The sequence below is a fragment of the Peromyscus eremicus genome, chromosome 16_21 (assembly GCF_949786415.1).
Source record: "Peromyscus eremicus chromosome 16_21, PerEre_H2_v1, whole genome shotgun sequence".
Taxonomy (NCBI): Eukaryota; Metazoa; Chordata; class Mammalia; order Rodentia; family Cricetidae; genus Peromyscus; species Peromyscus eremicus.
Window position 1 is genome coordinate 5,007,540 of NC_081432.1, and position 15,191 is coordinate 5,022,730.

Genomic DNA, 15,191 nt, shown 5'->3' on the forward strand with positions numbered 1-15,191 from the left:
TAGTACAAGTCGGGTCTGCTGGTAATTATATTCCCTAACACAACTGCACAGGGAGAAGCTGCCCTCTCACAACGCTACAGCATCCTTCTCCTACAGCAGCCATAGTCTTCTGAGAGAACTAAGAGCTTCTCAGGCGCTCTGCTAAAGACAGGAAGTTATCAGTCAGGCATCAATGAGGTAACAGCTAAGAAATGGCAGAGACCCATAGCTCAAAAACGATCCACAGCTCAAAAACGCAAGCACTTGTCGTCACCTCTGGACCTTCTGGAAGACGACACTTTCCACTGCTCACTTCAAACAACTACAGAATGAGGTTTGAGGGGCTGGGTGTGGGGCTCACGCCTATGATCCCAGAACTCAGAGGCGGAGGCAGGAGAGTTGCAAAGTCAAGGCCAATCCGGATTACATAATGAGTTCCAGGTTAGCCTGGGGCAGGAGATACCATCTCAAGAAAAAAGAAAAAGAAAACCAAAACAAAATCATTCCCCACACACAAAAAGGGAGAGAACAAAGTTCACTTTCCCACAGCACTCAATGTCTCTCACACAGTATGATGCTGACCAGATCTAGCCTCTGCTACTTCTCTGCACACACCACACAGGTCAAACTAACCAAGTCCTTTCTCACACCCACGTTTTGATAGCCTTCTCCCCCCACATGCCCGCTCCACTACGTGCATACGAGTCATTTTGCCCATTTTTTTTCTCCTTCCTTGGCTCTTAGTTGAATGTTGGTATTTATGAGGCATTCCTGGTAGATTTCAAGGGTCTTTGAGAACACAAGTTATGTTCATGTTCAGTCTTTAGCAGGCACTAGAGAACAAGATAGGGTTTCTCTACGTTAACAGCCTTGGCTGTTCTAGAACTGGCTTTGTAGACAGACCAGACAGGCCTCTGAACTCATGGAGATCTGCCTGCCTCTGCCTCCGAGTGCTGAGGCTAGAGGTGTGTGCCACCACACCCGGCTACATGAGTAGCTCTTATTGCTAATGTTACCTGACACTTCTTCATGCAAGGCCAAAAAAATATTATCAGTAATTAATAGGCTAACCAAAGCACACTTTTCTACTGCTATGATTAATCTTATACTGTTCCGTGACTGAGTAGGGAAAATGAAGAATTAGTCATTATTTCCTGAAACAGGTTCTTATGTAGCCCAGACTGGCCTCAAATAGACATTCTCTTGCCCTAGCCTCCTGGATACTGAGGTTAAAGATACTACAAAACCCAGCTGAGAACTGACGCTTCTAAAGCTATTCCACATTAGGTAAGAACAGACTCCTGAGTACTCTGTTTACAGTCAAAACCAAACAAAACCACTTCTATACTGTGAAAAACCATTCTCCTGCTAGAACTAATGACTAGACAACCGAAATGTAGTGTTTCAACTCATTTCCATAAGAGCTAAGTTGTCTTCAGTGTGAGAAACTTGCTGTGCTGAAAGATCTTCAAAGACAACACCAAAATCCAAGGGCCAAGCCCCCATTCGTGATTTTCTAGCACAGTTTATACCAGAATGAAAGGTCCAAATGTTTGTCTCAGGGTAGTGAAAGGCCAGAACAAACTGTTCTCAAACAAAGAACGAAAGTTAAGTACCCAGTCTACATGATGCTGGACTAAATAATAAGGAAAACCAGACAAGCTTCTGGAAACCCGATGCTTGTGACATATTTTCTGACACTTGGGAACTTGTGTGAAGCAACCAAAAGCAGAAAGAGATGGCCTTTTAAGTATCTGGAGGGAGCAGGTCATAGACAGTATCCATGGGAAGTATGTTTCTTAGGTTCTCACAGATACACGGACCTCTATCAACAGAACACATGACCAAAGCACCAGAAATTAAAAACTCTAGGTGAAAAGTTCTTGAGAAAATGGTCTCTAGAACCACCCCAGATTGCCTACCAGGAAAGGAGAAAGGACCTTCCCAACAAAGCTTTTACCAGGTGATATGTATCACAACCCAAAACTGAGTAGTGTAGAGAAAAACTAACCAGCAGTCATGGTTTCTGAATGCACAATTGCCCCAAATCGGTTCAACTATCAATCCATAAGGAACTCAAGGTGTCCTGGCAGTGTTGGCCATGTCATGTTATGGACTCTACTGAGGCCTTGGTCTGAGCACACATGTCCACTGGACTGTGTATGCCATCATAGCAAGCACCTCAAACAGGACGGCCTGCAACCCCTCAGCTCAGACTGGAGGCTACTGCACACTATGAACAAGCAAGGTTTTTGCTGCACATACAATGTTTTCTGCTTTTGGGGACATACAATGGGGACTTAATATTTTCCTACTGCCATTTCTCAGCATGTAATATCAAATTAGTCTATCTTTGAGTTGGATTGTACCAAACAAGCACATCCATCTGTGGGGATGCATATTTGCTTTCATCTTTAATAAGTAAAAATATATGTACACCAAAGATTGTTTTAAAATAAACTATTAATGACTTATTATCAATAAATGTTTAACGTGTATACCTATTTTATATATTTGGGATTGCATAAGAATTTCTTGAGTAAAAAGGGGTCACAAATGGGAACAGTTTAAGAAACCCCATCTGAGCAATATCCTTTTAATAGGTAACATGAGTCACAACCAAACTCCGTGGCAGAAACAATCAGACAAACAGCCTCACGGTGATGTAGTGAAAGGTATATATTATTTGTGTGTTATTCTTTAAAAAAAATATCTAACTAGGGGGGTGCTGGAGAGATGGCTTAGTGGTTAAGAGCACTGGCTGCTCTTCCAAAGGATCTAGGTTCAATTCCCAGCATCCAGATGGCAGCTCACAACTGTCTGTAACGAAAGACCCAGTGGATCCGACTCCCTCACAAAGACATGCAGGTCAAGCACCAATGCATATAAAAATTTTAAAAAAATTTTAAAAATATTTAACTGGAAGGTTGGAGAGATGGCTCTGTGGTTGATAGCACACAGAAGACTGAGGTTCGATTCCTAGCACCCACATAATGGCTCACAATCATCTGTAACTCAGTTCCAGGACATCTCTTCTGGTCTCTATGGGCTCTGTATGCAGACAGGACACAGACATACATGCAGGTAACACCTACACACATAAAACTAATTAATTAATTAATTAAAAAAGAGAGAAAAATGTTTTCTCCACCTAGGTGCACGCTGGTGGTGGCAGCATACACTAGCTACAATACCAGCACTTGGGGGTGGAGGCAGGAGGATCCAGGGTTTGAGCAATAGGCTCAGCCACAGGAGACCTTCTCAAAAAGAGGTCAGCCCTAACCACATATAAGCAAAACCATATGACCTTGGCAGGTTGTATTTATAAATTTATACATACACACATGTAACAATAATAATTAAAGAATAAGGGTATAGATTTGAGAAGGGGCCATGGGAGGAATTAAAGGAGAAATGATGTAAATACAGTATTCATATATGAAATTCTCAAAAGAGAAATAATTAAGTTAAAAATAAAAGATGAAGAAAAGAAAAACTTGGCTTGCTATTCAAATAAGTATCCAATCCCCACAAGCCCATTTGTTGGCTCTGTAACTGCCATCGTGACAAAAGAACTTGTTCCACACTTAAGGGAATGCAAGCTCTGTAAATCTAAGAGAACGGCTCCTCACAGTGTTGTTGAGTCCATATGAAGAGAAGGACCAGGAATCCTCAGGACAAGAAAACAAACCCTTTTCTAGGTTTCAAAGTCAGATAAATCTTAAAGAATAAAGAAATAAACTAAATTTCCCAAATATTTCCCCTGCATTCCATTTAGGCCACTAGAAGTATAGGTTTTTTGTAAGCAAACAAATCAAATAAATAATCTTTTTACTTTTTGTGTTACATAAAAAAGACAGGACAATTTTTAAAACCCTTTAAGGCAAACTGAAGAAGTTTCAGGACTTTCCTAATGGAGTCTTCTGTTCTTTCCTCATCCTAGTTTGACTCTGGATTTAAAGTCGCTCTTACCTAACACTATTATTAATTCACGATAAAGCAGCTTATTGTACTGCACTCGCTAAAGGGGGAATTGCTTCCCAGTGCACCAGAAAGGGAACACACAGTTCTTTCTGCTATGGACATGCCAGATAGGACACTCTCCAAAGTGCGGGTCAGCAAGCACCTGAGACAGGACCTAACAATGAGAAGACAATTAGCATTTCATCAACAGGGGCTGAAAACCGTAGTTAACTAACCAAATGGCTAGACCTCCCAAATGAGAAACTAGTTCAAGCTTTCCCATGGCCCATGGACAGGACTCATGCCACAGTGGCTACACCAGACCATCCCAAGTGTGACAGAAAAGTTGGTAGAAAGACCAAAAACAGTGGGGCTGGAGAGATGGTTCAGAGGTTAAGAGCACTGACTGCTCTTCCAGAGGTCCTGAGTTCAATTCCCAGCAACCACCTGTAATGAGATCTGGCGCCCTCTTCTGGCCTGCAGACATACATGCAGGCAGAACACTGTATACATAATAAATAAATAAATCTTAAAAAAAAAAAAAAAAAAGACCAAAAACAGCAGGTAAGAACTGGCTTCCTTGTTTAAAGCCCCCCAAACCTCAGTGACAGTGTTTGAAGCTGCTTGAAGCTCTAACGAGCAGAGAGGTACCCTGCTGGCCCTTCCTTCGACAGCCCCTGCAGGTCTCCCATCCTCACAGGTCTCCCACCTTTGTCCTCTGCTCTGAAGTCTCACTGGAGAGATGTCAGACCCTTGGGGCTTACTATCCTTCAGGCTTCTTACTAATCTTGTTAACTCTGACAACCTTAGGGGCACCTGGCGAACTTTCAAAATGCTGTGGGGGCCTGAACTCCAACCAGAGGGGCCAGGCTGAGGTGGTGTGAGGGCACCAGGTGCCAGAGCACGCTGCATGGTCTCAGCGTGCAGCCAGATGTGGCTGGGAACCACCGCTTCTCTCATTTTCCATCGCTGTCCTTTCTGCTCTGTGTTGGGAGAGATTTTCTTTTCTTTTTTTTTTTTTTTCCGGTTTTTCGAAACAGAGTTTCTCTGTGTAGCTTTGCGCCTTTCCTGGAACTCACTTGGTAGCCCAGGCTGGCCTCAAACTCACAGAGATCCGCCTGGCTCTGCCTCCCGAGTGCTGGGATTAAAGGCGTGCGCCACCACCGCCCCGCTGGGAGAGATATTCTTTGATGGAATTTTTAGAGCCCCATTTCGTCAGTAGCTATGGCCAGTATTTTGTTTACTCTGTTTCAGAGACTTTTTTTTTTTTTTTTTTTCTGGAGCTGAGGACCGAACCCAGGGCTTTAGCAAGCGCTCTACCACTGAGCTAAATCCCCAACCCCTCAGAGACTTTCTTAAAGTTAGTAATGTTGTTCATTTTTACATGATTTTTATTAGTTGACTGCTCACTCGCCTCAGCACTTTGCAATTTTGTGGCTATAACATCGCATCTTTCTGCATATACTACTTAGAATAAGATAGGACACTTCTTAGGAAAAAGTACTTGGCTGAAGGTTGTCTGAAAAAGGCAAACACAAAGTGCTGAGTTTGTGTGATCCCTACTGTCGTCAGAGGTGCTGGCAATGTTAAAGATGCAAGAGGGACAGGCAGGGTCTCCTGAGGTTGAAGTTAAGCAGAAGAGAAATGAATAAAGACGCCAAGATGACAGGTGGAGGGTTTGGTATTTGCAGCACGATTTCAGAGGGAAATGAATGCTTGGGGCAGAGGGAAGTAAAGGTTTAAATTCATAGGGGAAAGAGCCAAGAGGGAATGAAAAGTAATGATTCAAGAGAAGGATGTGCTAAAGATTCCCCATCAGTTCAATATTCACAGGCTGCTTAAGTTAGTGCTAAACTGAAAGTGTTGCTAAATAAAAATATTTCTTTTAGCCGGGCGGTGGTGGCGCACACCTTTAATCCCAGCACTCGGGAGGCAGAGCCAGGCGGATCTCTGTGAGTTCGAGGCCAGCCTGGGCTACCAAGTGAGTTCCAGGAGAGGCGCAAAGCTACACAGAGAAACCCTGTCTCGAAAAACAAAAACAAAAACAAAAACTCTTATTTTAAATATTAATTTATTTTATTTTATGTGCATGGGTACTTTGCCTGAATATATGTCTGCACACCACATGCATGCCTGGTGCTTATAAAGGCCAGAAGGTGTCAGATTCCCTGAGTTACAGTTGTGGGTGCTGGGAACTGAACCTGGATCCTTTAGAAGAGCAGTCAGTGCTGCTACCGAGCAATCTCTCCAGCCCCAAATCAAAGTATTTCCTTAGGTAGGTGGTCATGAAAATGTCTGAATATTTGGAAATGCGAACCATAAAATGTTACAGTTTGTGAAAGGATGAGCTATATCTACGTGCAGCTGAAGGTTACCTAGCTAAGCCTGGAAGCATTAAACACTCAAATCATGGAACTAGGAAAGAAATCTTTCTTAAGTGAATGTTCATTCAAAAAGAACACCATTGTTGGCTGTAGGTAAAGTACGTTAAAGAGAACACCATTGGGGTAAAGTGCGTCACTATGGTGCCCAGTGAGACTTGGTCTCCTAGGCACTGAGAGTTATGGGTAAGACTGCAAGCAACACAAACTGCTTGTATCAGAACGAGTCACTATAGCTGCAGGTATGTATAGAGTCACTCGATTACAGCTACACAGGCACACCACCTAAACAACAAATGTCTGTCTTCATCATCATTTCTCCTTAGGGTTATCACAGCTGTAAACATCACCTGTATGGAACAGGTGAAGCCTTACCCACTGCAGGAAAACCACCTTGTAATACTGACAAGAAAAACAAAGAAACAAAAAAGGGGATGTGCCAACATGTCCTTTTTGTTTTTGTTTTGGTTGTTACTATTTCAAGGCAGGCAGGCTGGGCTGGGACTCATGGAGATCCGCCTGCCTCTGCCTCCGGAGTGCTGGGATTAAAGGTGTGCACTACCATGGCCTAGCTGCCTTTTGGTTTTTTGTTTTTTTTTTTTTTTTTAAGAAAGGGTCTCTGTATACAGCCCTGGCTGTCCTGGAACTCCCTATGTAGACCAGGCTGGCCTTGAACTTACAGATATCTGCCCACCTTAAAGGGGTGCACCATCACGCCAGGCACCAACACATCTTAAGAGAAAAGACAATGGCACACACAGAACAATTTGTAGCATGGTCCTGCTTTTAGGAAGCAATGTGTATGTATTTGCATAAATGTATTCCAAGAAGTCTGCAAAGATCCTCAGCAAGCAAAGCCCCTTGCTCAAACAGGTAACATCCACTAGAGAACAAGGCTGGCAGCAGGAGCAGAAGGACCTGGAGCGTACGGCTGGAGCAGGCTGCCCAAGACCTGCTCTCAATGACACAGAACAACAGAATAACGGGAGGAGCAGGCTAACGACTGTACACCTACTGAAGATTGTTTTTTCTTTTTCTTTTTTTTTTTTTTGAGACAGAGTCTCTATGTAGCCCTGGCTATCCTAGAACAGCCTCAAACTCAGGAGATTTGCTTGTCTCTGCCTCCTAAATGTTGGAATTAAAGGCATGTGCCACCAAACCCAGAGATTTTCACTTCTTTTAAAATAGCTTAACACTGTTATATTGCTTTCACAGTCTTTTCAAACTTAAGGGAGTCCAGCCATCAGAACTTTTCATTCCTTCTTTTCAAGTTAATTCAACATTTTAAAAATTACATTTGGTGTATGAATGGGGTGTGTGTGTGTGTGTGTGTGTGTGTGTGTGTGTGTGTGTGTCATGCTACAGCGGACAGTTGCCAGGAGTCTCATCTCTCTTCCCACCATGTTGGTCCCAGGGACCACTGCAAGTGCCCTCTAAGGCCGGTACAGGGACTCCAGCGGGGACACCTGAGCGGGGGTGCTCTCAGCACATCTGGGAGAGAAGTCCTGGTGACATGCTGAGCGGGGGTGCTCTCAGCACATCTGGGAGAGAGTCCTGGTGACAGTTATATGTTAGGGAGTTTAATGGTAAACAAGATGAAAATGTTGTCACTCCCACTGCTGGACACTGAACTCAGGGCCTGTGCATGCTAGCAGCACTCTACCCGAGCTACATCCCTAGCCTGGTTCTCAAGCTTTTATGGCCCAAGCCTCACTGCTGATTACTTGTACGTTGGGCAGCACAACTGAAACCCCCTGCTGAAGAAGCTGAGCTGAAGAAGCTGAGCATCACCATGACAGGTTGAAGGATCTATTCCCAAAGCACTGAGGAGACTGCTCTGCTGCCCTGTGCTCCCACCCTGTGCTCCCACCCTGTCAATCTTCTAAGCCCTCAGTGCGCATCCACCTGCTGAGGCAGGCAGTCCAGGCTTTCTCCAGCACTTTCTTTTTTTTTTTTTTTTCTCTTTTCTTTTTTTTGGTTTTTCGAGACAGGGTTTCTCTGTGCAACTTTTGCGCCTTTCCTGGAACTCACTTGGTAGTCCAGGCTGGCCTCGAACTCACAGAGATCCACCTGGCTCTGCCTCCCGAGTGCTGGGATTAAAGGCGTGTGCCACCACCACCCGGCTCTCCAGCACTTTCTTGACTTGATGTTCTGCTAACAAACTCCACAGGGCTCTATATGAAGTCATGAAACCCCAGCCCAAAGGTCTATCTGATAGGCATGGCTATTAAATGTTGTAGTAACTGATAATAACGTTCAATAGTCTTCACTTCTTCCTAGTAATAAAGCCTCAACTCAGGGGCTGGAAAGATGACTGGGTGGTTAAGAGCGCTGGCTGCTCTTCCAGAGGATTTGGATTCAATTCCAAGCACCGACATGGGAGCTCACAACCATCTGCAACTCTGGGTCTAGGGGATCCTTCACCCTCTCCTAGCCTTCTTGGGCATTGGGCATGCACTTGATACACATACACATAGGCAGGGAAAACATCCATACACATAAAATTGAAAGAAAAAAAAAAAACTCCACTTATTGACTTACTTATTTTAGTAACTTTCTTTGTTTTGTGTTTTGAGATTTTGAGGTCCTGAGTCTGAACCCCAAGAGGGGAATCCAAACCTATGCTCTGCCAGGCACTGTTCTAGAGGAAACACTACAACAGCAACATGTGTCTCCATGAAACGTACACTCTGGCGAGGGCTGAGACAACAAAAATGGATCTCTTTAACTTTGGTATGTGTTCTTTGGTTCTGTTTTGGAGATAGGGTCTCACTATGTAGTCCTGGATGGCTTGAAACTTGCTAAATTAACCAGGCTAACCTCAAGTTCAGAGATTTGCCTGCCTCTGCCTCACAAGTGCTGAGATTAAAAGGGTATGCTACCACGCCCGGCTCCATGTTTTTAACCTTAAAAAAAAAAAAATCAAATTTCTACTTGGTACCAGAGTGGTAGATTAACCTGAGGTGATTCATTAACGCCTAATAGTTTAGTTCCAAGTCTGCTGCTGGTTTCTAAAAACATACCAACAGAAGCCAATAAATACCCCAGAGTGTGTAATATGTCACTTTGTTTTTATACCTCCACTGCTTAGTCTAAATAAAGGGCATATAAGCAGCCCTCAATAAATGGTGAAAAGAACTGTGATTTCAAAAGCAGTCAAAACAAAGATGGTAAAATACCAGGCAGTATAAAGAATCAGTGCTAAAATGCCATGGCAAGCTGACTAAATTACTTCTCTAAATTAAATCTGGAAAAAATTATGCTGCACCCAATTGTAACTTTAAAATGAGAAATAAGCCGGGCGGTGGTGGCGCACGCCTTTAATCCCAGCACTCGGGAGGCAGAGCCAGGCGGATCTCTGTGAGTTCAAGGCCAGCCTGGGCTACCAAATGAGTCCCAGGAAAGGCGCAAAGCTACACAAAGAAACCCTGTCTCGAAAAACCAAAAAAAAAAAAAAAAAAAAAAAGAGTACTAAAAAAGCACACGAATGAATGCATTTTGAGTTATCTCTAAAAATAAATTTCCTGTACTTTAAAGATAAATTACAGCAAAATTTAATATGTAACATCTGTTTGTAGTTTGTATACCTTTCTAATTTCTGGAGATTTGAAGGCTTGTGAGCACATGGAATAAATCAATTTTTAAAGAAAAAGAACAGCATTTTGTGTGAGTATGTGCGCTCTCTCCATCCCCATAAAACCACCACCACAGTCCAGACAATGAATAGATCTGCCATGCACAAGATTTTCCTGTGTCCTTTTCTAACTCCTCCTTTCCCAGTTCAGCTCTCCAGGTGGTCTCTGATCTGCTTGCTGTGTAGCTCTCTGTCTGTCCTCGAACTCAAATGATTCTCCTGCCTTCATCTCTTAACGCTGGGATTATAGGAGTATCACCATAACTAGTCCCATTGTTTTTTCTTTTACTTATTTTACTTCAGAAAAATTTGGTACATTCAAAACTTCAAAGATTTTCTTCCAGAAATTTCATAAATGTGTGCTTTACATTTAAGTCTACAATCAACTGGGTTTACTTTTTTAGGGGGTACAGAAGTCTCTGTGCTCACAGACATGCACTGGGGACCCAGACTGACCTTTGTGCTAGCTGTATGGCTGAGAACGTTCCAGCACTGGACACTTCCTCATAAACTCGTTTTCTCAGTCGGGCTGTAGAACCTAACTTTATGAAAGGTGTCACATGTACTTTACAGAGTCAATGTAGTTACGCCTGACCTATATTTAGATTATTTTGTTCCTCAGAGACTTAGGCATGCTTTGTTGTGCACAAGAATAGTTTTCACCAGACTGTGCTGTGCTTAAACGAGCCTAAAATAAAGCAATGGGGTCAGACTCCCGAAGTTTGAACTAATACTCGCTACTTACTGTGCCATCTTGCGCCTTCTTGCCTCCTGCAGCTGGCTCCACTCTACTGCCCTCTGCTGGCGGAATTAATCTGAGGGTTAAAAATCTAACGCCATTTGGCAAACAGGTATTATTCATATCTCAGAATTTGGACATTTAAAATATGTTCGTGAACAGTTGATACTTTTTCTAATACAGTTGCTTCTACTCACCAGGTGAGACCACTTCGATTGCATTAATCATCTGTTACACAGCTCCTTTCTAAAACTCCCATTACAACTAAAAACTGATAATGAGCCGGGCGGTGGTGGCGCACGCCTTTAATCCCAGCACTCGGGAGGCAGAGCCAGGCGGATCTCTGTGAGTTTGAGGCCAGCCTGGGCTACCAAGTGAGTTCCAGGAAAGGCACAAAGCTACACAGAGAAACCCTGTCTCGAAAAACCAAAAAAAAAAACAAAAAAAAACAAAAAAAAAAAAAAACCGATAATGGTCCTACTTACTAGCAAGCACTTTAAGGAATTTTGCAATTATGAGATTTTAATCATGATCCTGGAATCCCTTACAATACACAGTGTCAAGCTACAGGGTTAATCTATTGTGAAATGATGACATCAAATACTTAAACAGCAAATTTTAAATATAAAAAGGGGTTATATAAACCTACCTAAACCTCCACATACCAAGATGTATAGTATGAAACAAGGATTCTTTTCTTTTTTTAGTTTTTTCGAGACAGGGTTTCTCTATGTAGTTTTGGTGCCTGTCCTGGATCTCACTCTGTAGATCAGGCTGGCTTCTAGTTCACAGAGATCCATCTGGCTCTGCCTCCCAAGTTCTGGGACTAAAGGTGTGCATCACCGTCACCCGGCAAGGATTATTTTCTTAAATACAAAGATTAATTTGCTCCAAAGCTTTTGTTTGTGAAAAGATAAGTTTTTTCTTTTAAATTTTATATTTATTTTATGTGCATTTGTGTTTTGTCTGCATGTATGTCTGTGTGAAGGTGTTGAATCCCCTGGATAGTTATGAACTGCCATGTGGGTGCTGGGAATTGAACCCAGGTCCTTTGGAAGAGCAGTCAGTGTTCTTAACCACTAAGCCATCTGTCTAGCCCCCGACAGTCTTTTTTTTTATTAAACAAATTCTAAAGACTTATTATTTTATGTACATATTTTGCCTACATGTATGTCTGTGCATTATGTGCATGCCTGGTGCCTGTCAAGGTCAGAAGAGGGCTTCAGATCCCCTGGGACTGTTGTGAGCCACCATGTGGACTATGTTCTTAAGGGTTATTACTTCTGCTTCTTTTTTTGCCCAAACTATTGTGTTCAAGTTCGGCATTATAACACTGGCATCACAGAATGAGTTAGGAAACATTATCCAAGAGTCTGTGCAGAACTAATGTTATGGTTCTTCAAACATCTGGTAGATTCCTCAGGGAAAGCCATGTAGGGCTTAGTTTTCCTTGAAGGAATTCAGCCTTTTCTTTGTTTTCAACAGATGAAGCACTTCCCAGGCTATTCATTGCTTCTGAAATAAGCTTTGCTGTCTTGAATCACTGTCTACTTATATCATAAAGCAACTCATACTGTTTTTAATCTTCTTTCTAAAACTGCATCTTCTATACTTTTGTTACTTTCACTCTCAACTCTCTCTTCCTCTCTTTCACTCTCTCTTCCTTCTGGTCAACCAGGCTAGAAATTCATAGACCATATTTGTGTTTTCCAAGACACAACTTTTTACTTCATTGGCTTTCCCTACTATTTTCCTGTTTTCTATTTTCCTGATTTAAGCTTTTATCTTTGATCTGTTTCTTCTGTTTACTTTAGATTTTATCTTTCTTTAGTTTCTTTAAAAGTAAGCTAGATACTTCCTTGTGATTTTACACTTTTGAATTTGTCCTTTGAGTATTTCCATAACTATAAATCACAAATTTTGATGACTTATTAAAATTCAATTTTTTTTAAAATAACCTTTGAGTTTCTGAGAAATGTGTTCATTTCTAAATGTTTTTAATTTTTCTGGGTATTTTTCATTTTTAAAAATCATTTTTTTTTTGAGACAGAGTTTATGTAGCTTTGGCTGGTCTAGAGCTGACTATGTAGACCATGCTGGCCTCAAACTCACAGAGATGCACCTGCCTCTGTCTCCTAGGTGCTGGGTTTCAAAGGGTGTACCACTGCACCCAGCATATTTTTTCCATTTTATTTTATATGTATGGGCGTTTTGCTCACATGTCTGTCTGTGTATCATGTGTGTGCCTAGTGCTCTCAGAGGCTGGAAGAGCTCCTGGAACTGGAGTTACAGATTTTATGGGCCATCATGTGGGTGCTGGGAATTGAACCCAGGTCCTGTGGAAGAGCAGTCAGTAGTATTCTGAACTGGTAAGCCATCTCTCCAACCCCCAGCATTGATTTTATTTTTTATCTTTCTTTCTTTTTTTTTTTTTTTTTTTAAAGACAGGCTCTCACTATGCATCTCTGGCTGTCCTGGAACTCACTATAGACCAGACTGGCTTCAAACTCACAGAGATCTACTTGCCTCTCTGCCTTGTGAGTGCTGGGATTAAAGGCATGAGTCACTATGCCCAGATCCAGCATTAATTTTTAATTTAATTCCTTTTGGTCAGAATACATACTCGAGTATCAAGTCATGCAAATCTTTGAACACTATCTTATGAACTAAAATATGAACTCTCTTAGTATCTTACATGAAACTGAAAATAAAGTGTATTTAGTTTATAATGGATAGACTATTATCACAAATGTCAATTCAGGTAGTTGGCATTCACTTCTGATGCTCCCCTAGGGGAGTCGTTCACTGGTCTATCAGTAGATAGGATAATTAGAGACCTCTTTCTTCAAGGTTTATCAGATTCTGATTTATGTATTTTGAAGTTCTGTTTATAGGTACATAAATATTTCAAACTGTTAAATATTTAGGACTGATGACCCCTTTAACTTTTTTTTTTTTTTTTTTTTTTGGTTTTTCGAGACAGGGTTTCTCTGTGTAGTTTTGGTACCTGTCCTGGATCTCGCTCTGTAGATCAGGCTGGCCTCACACTGCCTCCCGAGTGCTGGGATTTAAAGGCGTGACCCCTTTAACATAAGAAGGTCTTTATCTTGGTAATCTTTTTTTGTTTTTAACATTTATGTGTAGGTATGTGTGCATATGAATGTTGGCAGAAGCTCCAGCTCCAGAGTTGCAGGGGTGGTGGTGAACCACCCAGTGTGGCTGCTGGAAACTGGACTCAGGTACCCCGGAAGAACAGTAAAGTACTCTTAACTACTGAGCCCATTTTTTCTAGTCCCTATTCTTGGTAATCTTGTTGGCTCTAAAATCTAATTGGTGAAAAGTCAGTACAATCATTCCAGCTTCCTTTAGATAGTATTAGCAATGAGTATTCTTTTCTATCTATTTGTATGTTTTTATTCACACAGTGAGTTTCTTCTAGGTAGCACACAAAAGAGTTATTATGCAACTTATAACACTCTGTCTCTTAACTGGAGATTTTTAGGCCTTTTATACTTAATGTGACCACTGATGCAGTTTTTATGTGAATCTACCTTCTTACTGTGTATCTCCTATTAATCACATCTTTTTTACATCTTCCTTTTTTTTCTTGCCAAATTTTGAAATTCCTGGCTATTTTTTTCTTCAAAAAAAAAAAAAAAAAAAGGTTAATGTGATCCTTTTACTTTTAAAAACTACAATTATATACATACCATGTCCTCGTGGTTTCTCAGGTTTTTTTTTTTTTTTTTAAACCGTCTCTGAGTATATTCTGGATAGTTAGCACTACTAAGTCTTCAGGCTACAACAACTACTTCAGTGTCTACTAATTACATCATCAGTCATTGCTGGGGCTGTTTCTACTGAATAACTTTGGCACCTGATTGGTCTAATAAAAAGCTGAAGTGCCAATAGCTAGGCAGGAGAGGGACAGGCAGGACTGGCAGGCAGAGAGAATAAGTAGGAGGAGAAATCTAGGTTCAAGAGAGAATGAGAGGGAGATGCCTGGAGCCAGCCAGCCAGCCACGGAGTAAACAGGAAAGTAAGACATACAGAATGAAAGAAAGGTAAAAAGCCCTGAGGCAAAACGTAGATGAAGAGAAACAGGTTAATATAAGAGTTAGCTAGAAAGGAGCATAAGTTAGGGCAAGCATTCATAACTAATAAGTCTCTGAGTCATGATTTGGGGGCTGGAGGTCTGAGAAAGCCCACTACAATGAAGTCTTATAAAATAAGCATTGCTGGAACAAATCACAAAGTCTCAAATTTGAAAAGTGTAGTTTCCCCATGATACTATAAAAGTCTACTACTTTAATTGATAATAAATAAAATCTTCAATAATCAGGTATTGCATTTTAAAATGCTAAACAAAACTATGACTGTGGCAATCTGGATAACTGAAGCATCATATTTTGTTTTTTCCCATTTTTTTTTGGCTCTTTGAGATAAAGTTTCACTATGTAGTGCTGGCTGGCATCAAACTGAGTGATCTTTCTGC

General features: G+C 41.5%; 1 protein-coding gene across 1 annotated transcript in view; it reads right to left on the reverse strand.

Moving 5' to 3' along the window:
* Positions 1–15,191, reverse strand: part of Fkbp5 (FKBP prolyl isomerase 5) — an 84,698-nt gene that overhangs the window by 47,967 nt on the left and 21,540 nt on the right. The window lies entirely within an intron of this gene.